Source organism: Mobula hypostoma, chromosome 1 (assembly GCF_963921235.1).
Source record: "Mobula hypostoma chromosome 1, sMobHyp1.1, whole genome shotgun sequence".
Lineage (NCBI taxonomy): Eukaryota > Metazoa > Chordata > Chondrichthyes > Myliobatiformes > Myliobatidae > Mobula > Mobula hypostoma.
In genome coordinates this window covers 32,757,245-32,763,564 of record NC_086097.1, presented here as the reverse complement: position 1 = coordinate 32,763,564, position 6,320 = coordinate 32,757,245, and the positions used below count along the sequence as shown (strand labels likewise).

The following is a 6,320-nucleotide window of genomic DNA, read 5'->3' as shown; positions in this document are numbered from 1 at the left end:
ACGTTCTTGGTGCCGGTCAGTGAGAGTAGGCACTTTAAATGGTTTGGTATGGATGGGCTGAAGGCCTGTTTTTGTGCTGTACATTTCTATGGCTATCTATAAGGAGCGCTGTTGCAGGAATGCAGCATCCATCATCAGGGACCCCCACCATCCAGGTTAGGTTCTCTTCTTGCTGCTGCCATCGGGAAGGAGGTAGAGGTGTCTCAAGACCCACACCACCAGGTTCAGGAACAGTTATTGCCCCTCAATCGTCAGGCTCTGAATCAAAGTGGATGACTTCACTCAACTCTGAACTGATTCCACAATCTATGTACTCACTTTCAACGTCCCAACAACTTATATTTGTTATTTATTATTATCAACTTTTATATTTTGTATTAACACAATTTGTTGTCTTTTACACATTGATTGTCCGCAGTTTTTCATTGAGTCTGTGTGTTTCTTTGTATTTACTATTAAAGCCCACAAGAAACTGAATTAGTATATGGTCACATATATGGACTCTGATAATAAACTTCCCTTGCTCTGTTGAACTTTGAAGGTAAGTGGGGCTTCTGTACCTCCTGCCCCATGCTAGCTGTGAGAAGGAGTGGTTGATGTGGGAGTGCAAAGATGGAGAGGTCAGTAGTCACTGGCGGAGGGGGAGTGGGAGACTTGGGGGAAGTTCTGTGATGTGGGTGTGTGGAATGTCCAGACATATGCCCGGTAGAGGAGTTACGTGGGGCAAGGGGGTGGGGGAACAGTCAGAGTCAAAGAATGGAAGAGAGGCATACCCAAAGGGCTATTGGAGTGAGGGTGATGGCTGGGGATGGTCCGGGTCGCGACCAGCGAAACCAATCTCCCCACAAGGAGAATAAAATGTTGCCCCCGCTCGGGGTAAAAGGTAGGAGGCCCCAGCGAGGATCGAACTCGCGACCCCTGGTTTACAAGACCAGTGCTCTAACCACTGAGCTATGGAGCCACAGCCACGGAGGAAGTCTCCGCCCGCCTTCCTAATTCCGCCAACCGTGAGCTTGACTCGCCGGGGTCGATCCCCAGTACACTCTGTTGTCTGTGCCCTTCCAGCCCGATCTCTCCCAACCCCTGTCCGTGGTCCATAGGCCCCGGCCCCGCGCCGACACTACCGACCACCGCCGGTTCCGCATCCATTCAACAAAGGAAGCAGCATCGCCTGTCGCCGCCCGCAGAGGGCGCGCCCGAGCCGCACTCAACCCTCAAAGTCAAAGTCAAATTAAATATCAAAGTTCCTACACTGTATATTACTATAGATTTCCTTGCAGGCATTTATCGGAACGATAAAGAAATACGATAGACTTTATGAAAAATATAGATAAACAAAGACTGAATGACAACAAATGTGAAAAGAAGACAAACTGCGAAATAAAAATAATACCGTGAACGAGTTGAGGATCTGTCCTCGCTGGAATTTAGAAGGATAAAAGGGGAAGATCTAATTGAAACATACCGAATATTGAAAGGCTGAGTCAGAGTAGTTGTGTGACCAGGGAGGTGTCTCGCCGGAGAGGTCAAGAGTGCCTGGGGGAACAGTGTGGGAGTGTCCGGGGAAGTAATGTGAAGGGTTGGGGGAGGTTCCAGGGGGTGTGCCCAATAGAAAAGTTACGGGGGTGGGGGCTAGCATGCTTCTTGTAGTGGGAAAGTCTCGGGTCAAAGAGGACAGCCTCGGAATAGAAGGACGCCCCTTTAGAACGAATTCATACGAAGGAATTTCTTTAGCCAGAGGGAGGTGAATCTGTGGAATTCATTGCAACAGATGGCGGTGGAGGCCAAGTCATTGGGTATATTTAAAGTGAAAATTGATAGGTTCTTAATTAATAAGGTCGTCAAAGATTACGGGGAGAAGGCTGGGGAATGGTATTGAGAAAGTATATCAGACAAGATGAAATGGCAGAGCAGACTAGTTGGGGGGAATGAGCTAATTCTGTTCCTACATTTTATGGTCTTATTGTAAAGAAGCCTTGAAAATGAGCCTGTGAGTTGTAGTGAGTGAAGTTATCCATGTTCCTGACCTGGTGGTATGGGACGTAAGGCTCCTGTACCTCCTGCCTGATACCAACATCAACCTACTGCCCTCTACTGTGCCTATTGTTTTGTTTATTATTTATTGTAGTGCCTGCACTGTTTTGTGCACTTTATGCAGTCCTGGGTAGGTCTGTAGTCTGGTAAGGCACATAAAAAATGTTGGTGAACGCAGCAGGCCAGGCAGCATCTGTAGGAAGAGGTACAGTCGCTGCCTATAGATGCTGCCTGGCCTGCTGCGTTCACCAGCATTTTTTATGTGTGTTGCTTGAATTTCCAGCATCTGCAGATTTCCTCATGTTTCTGTAGTCTAGTGTAGTTTTTGTGTTGTTTTTATGTAGTTCAGTGTAGTTTTTGTATTGTTTCATGTAGCACCATGGTCCTGAAAAAGTTGTCTCATTTTTACTGTGTACTGTACCAGCAGTTATGGTTGAAATGACAATAATAAGTGACTTGACTTGACTTGATGGTCATAGCCAGAAGACAGCATGGCCTGGATGGTGTCTTTGATGACCACTGTCCTCTGTTTAACCACAGAAGCAACTGGATCAGGTTTATATGACAAATGTTGCTTTGTGGCAGCAGTTCAGTGCAAGACATTGAGATCACCCTAAACTGCAAAATAAATAGCGTAAAAGAGGAAAAACAAGTTGGTGTTCATAAGTTCATTGTCCATTCAGAAATCTGATAGAGGGGGGTGGGAAGAAGCTGTTCCTGAATCATTGAGTTTGGGTCTTCAAGCACGTGTACCCCTCTCCTGGTCACGTTGACAGCATGTCCTGGATGGTGAGGGTCATTACTGATGGCTGCTGCCTGCCATCTTGAGGCACTGGCTCTTGAAGATGTCCTTGAGGGTTGTGTCCAGGGTGGAGTTGGCTGAGTCTTAATGGAAATGTTTTCTTTCTAGTTCTGATGAAGGGTCTCAGCTAGAAATTATTCCCCCTCCCCAGACGCTGCCTGGCCTGCTGCGTTCCTCCAGCATTTTGTGTAGGTTCTTCTAGATCCTGAGTGTCTGGAGAATCTCATCTACCTCCCATTCACCAAAGGACCACTCTGTCTGTGACTCCTTGGTCCTTCTGTGTCCGGGGGCACTTTCCCTTGCAACCTTAGGAGGTGCAACACTCGCAATGTGGCCTCCTTTGCATCCAGAACAAATGCAGATTGTGTGACTGGTTACTGCAGGGGCTCCCAACATTTTTATGCCATGGACCCCTACCATTATCCGGGGGTCTGTGGATCCCAGGTGGGGATCCCATGCTTTATCTGTATCAGCTATCTGAAGTTTCCAGCTGCACATCGTTTCAACTCATTATTGCAAACCAACCTGTCTGCACTGGCCTCTCCTCTGCCACAGTGAGGCCTAGCATGCTGCCTCATATTTGGCCTTTGTGAGATGATAACCGTTTCATCTGCGATCCAAATCACTGGGTAGATGGGATTTATGTTTCATGATTCTCTGGTAGTATACTGATTCCTTTTACTTCCTCATCTGCACTGGAAGCATCTTGAAAGTTTCTTTCTGCCTCTGTATATCTATATGTGTAATATGTGTGTGGTGTCCTACATGTGTAACATCAAGTTCCTTGGGGTGCGGATCTCGGACAATCTCACCTGGTCCAGGAACACCACTGGGATTGTGAAATGGGCCCAGCAGAGATTGCACTTTCTAAGGAAGCTTAAACAAGCATCACTCCCCACTAACAGCTTAACTACATTCTACAGAGGCGTGGTTGAGAGTGTGCTGACCTTTTACATCACAACCTGGTACTCCAGCTGCAGTGCTGTCGACAAAAAAGCCTTGCAGAGGGTGGTTAGGGGAGAAGAGAAGGTTATTGGGGTCTCCCTACCTTCTGTCCAAGACCTCTTTCAGAGTCGATGCCTCCAGAAGACACGGTACATCATTAAAGACCCCTCACACCCTCTCCATGAACTGTTTGTTCTTCTGCCATCGGGCAAACGTTAGAGGAGCATCAAAGCTAAAACCACAAGGCTACTAAACAGCTTCCTCCCACAGGCTGTCAGACTGCTAAATAGCTGCTCTAGCTGACTCTGCTTTGGACACTTTTAACTTGCACTGGACACTTATAACTGAATTAACTGACATGGAACTGGCTGTTGCGTTTTACTATTTATTGTTATGTTTATTATTTAGTGTTGCGTTTGTTATGTTATGATTGCACTGCTCCTGGGAAACGCTGTCTCATTCTGCCCTGCAGAGCTGATGTATGGTTAGAATGACAATAAAGTTTTTTGAATCTTGAATCTCTGTTACTATAAATTCTCCCATCTCCTAATTGTAAGGCAGCTATATTTTGTCCTCACTAAACCAGATGGGGGCTACGTTCTCATCCCTTTTCCTCTCCTTACCTGACCATCACCTCCTTCTAGTGCCCCTCCTCCTTCCCTTTCTCCCATGCTCTACTCTCCTATTCTATCGGATAATTCTTTCTTCAGTCCTTTATCTTTTCCACCTATTACCTCCCAGGTTCTGACTTCATCCCTCCTCCCCCACCCACCACCTTTTTCCTCACCAAGTCTCAACTATCACCTGCTTGCTTCCTCTTATTCTGGCTTCTGCCCTCTTCCTTTCAAGTCCTAAAGAAGGGTTTCAGCCCGAAACATCAACTCTTTATTCCCCTCTGTAGAAACTGCCTGACCTGCTGAGTTCCTCCAGCATTTTGTGTGTGGTGTCCAAGATTTCCAGCTTCTGCAGAATCTCTTTGTATTTATTTCATATTCTACCTTCCTTTCCACATACAGTATTGACTGGATGGATAGAGTTTGTCAAGTGTGTTCAGGAAAGTTTCCTTTATCAGCACGTAGAGGTCCCAACGAGAGAGCGTGCGTGATACTGGATTTGCTATGAGGCAATCAGAAGTTTGTATAGGGGAACACTTTACATCCAGTGACCATAAGTTTCAAAGTAAATATACAAAGGGATAGGTCTGATCTGCAGGTTGAGATTCTAAACTGGAGAAAGGCCAATTTTGATGGTATCAGAAATGATCTGGCAAGTGAGGATTGGGACAGGCTGTTTTCTGGCAAGGGTGTACTTGGTAAGTGGGAGGCCTTCAAAACTGAAATTTTGAGAGTACAAAGCTTGTATGTGCCAGTCAGAATAAAAGGTAAAGACAACAAGTGTAGGGAGCTTTGGTTTTCAAGAGATATTGAGGCCCTGGTTAAGAGAGAAAAGGAGGTGCAGAGCAGGTCTTGGCATGAAGGCTCTTGCCCTGAAACAGTGCCTATAAAAACACAAGAAATGCAAGAGAACACTTAAGGAAGACATCAGGAAGGGTTAAAGAAGGCATGAGGTTGCCCTAGCTGACAAGGTGAAGGAGAATCCTAAGGGATTCTGCAGATACGTTAGGAGCAAAATAATTGTAAAGGACAAAATTGGTCCTCTGGAAGACCAGAATGGTAAACCTTGCATGGAGCCAAAGGAGAGGGGGGGGGGATCTTAAATGTATACTTTGCATCTGTATTTACTCGGGGGGGCGGATATAGAGTCTATAGAAATGAGGCAAAGAGGCATCAACTTCATGGACCCTGTACAGATTACAGAGGAGGTGTTTGCTACCCTGAGGCAAATTAGGTTCGATAAGTCCCCAGGGCCTGATAAGGTGTCCCCTCATATCCTATGAGAGGCAAGTGCAGAAATTGCTGGGGCCCTCAAAGAGATACTTAAAACGGCCTTAGTGACAGGAGAGGTACCAGAGGATTGGAGGAAAGCCAGTGTTATTCTGCTGTTTAAAAAAGGCTCTAAACAGGAACTAGAAAGTTACAGGCCAGTGAGCCTGACATCAGTTGTGAGAAAATTATTGGAAGGTACGCTAAGGGACTAGATATGTAAGTATTTGTATAGACATTGATTAAGGATAGTCAGAATGGCTTTGTGCATGGTAGGCTATGTCTAACCAACCTGATAGAGTTTCTGGAGGAAGTTATAAGGAAAGTGAATGAAGGCAAGGTAGTAGAGGCTGTCTGCATGGACTTTAGTAAGGTATTTGACAAGGTCCTGCACAGGAGGCTGGTCAAGAAGGTTCAGTCACTCGGCATTCAGAATGAGGTAGTAAGTTGGATTAGACATTGGCTTTGTGGGAGAAACCAGAGAGTGGTAGTAGAGGGTTGCCTCTCTGACTGGCGGACTGTGACTAGTGGTGTGCCGCAGGGAAATATGCCGTGACCTTTGTTTGTCACCTATATCAATGATCTGAATGATGATGTGGTTAACTGGATCAGTAAATTTGCAGGTGAGACCAAGATTGGGGGTGTAGTGGACAGTG

At 46.0% G+C, this 6,320-nt stretch overlaps 1 non-coding gene across 1 annotated transcript; it reads right to left on the bottom strand.

The window, feature by feature from the left end:
* Window positions 1-888: 888 nt before the first annotated feature.
* Window positions 889-961, bottom strand: trnat-ugu (transfer RNA threonine (anticodon UGU)). Its single transcript has one exon. It is a non-coding gene; the product is annotated as a tRNA-Thr (tRNA).
* Window positions 962-6,320: the final 5,359 nt, after the last annotated feature.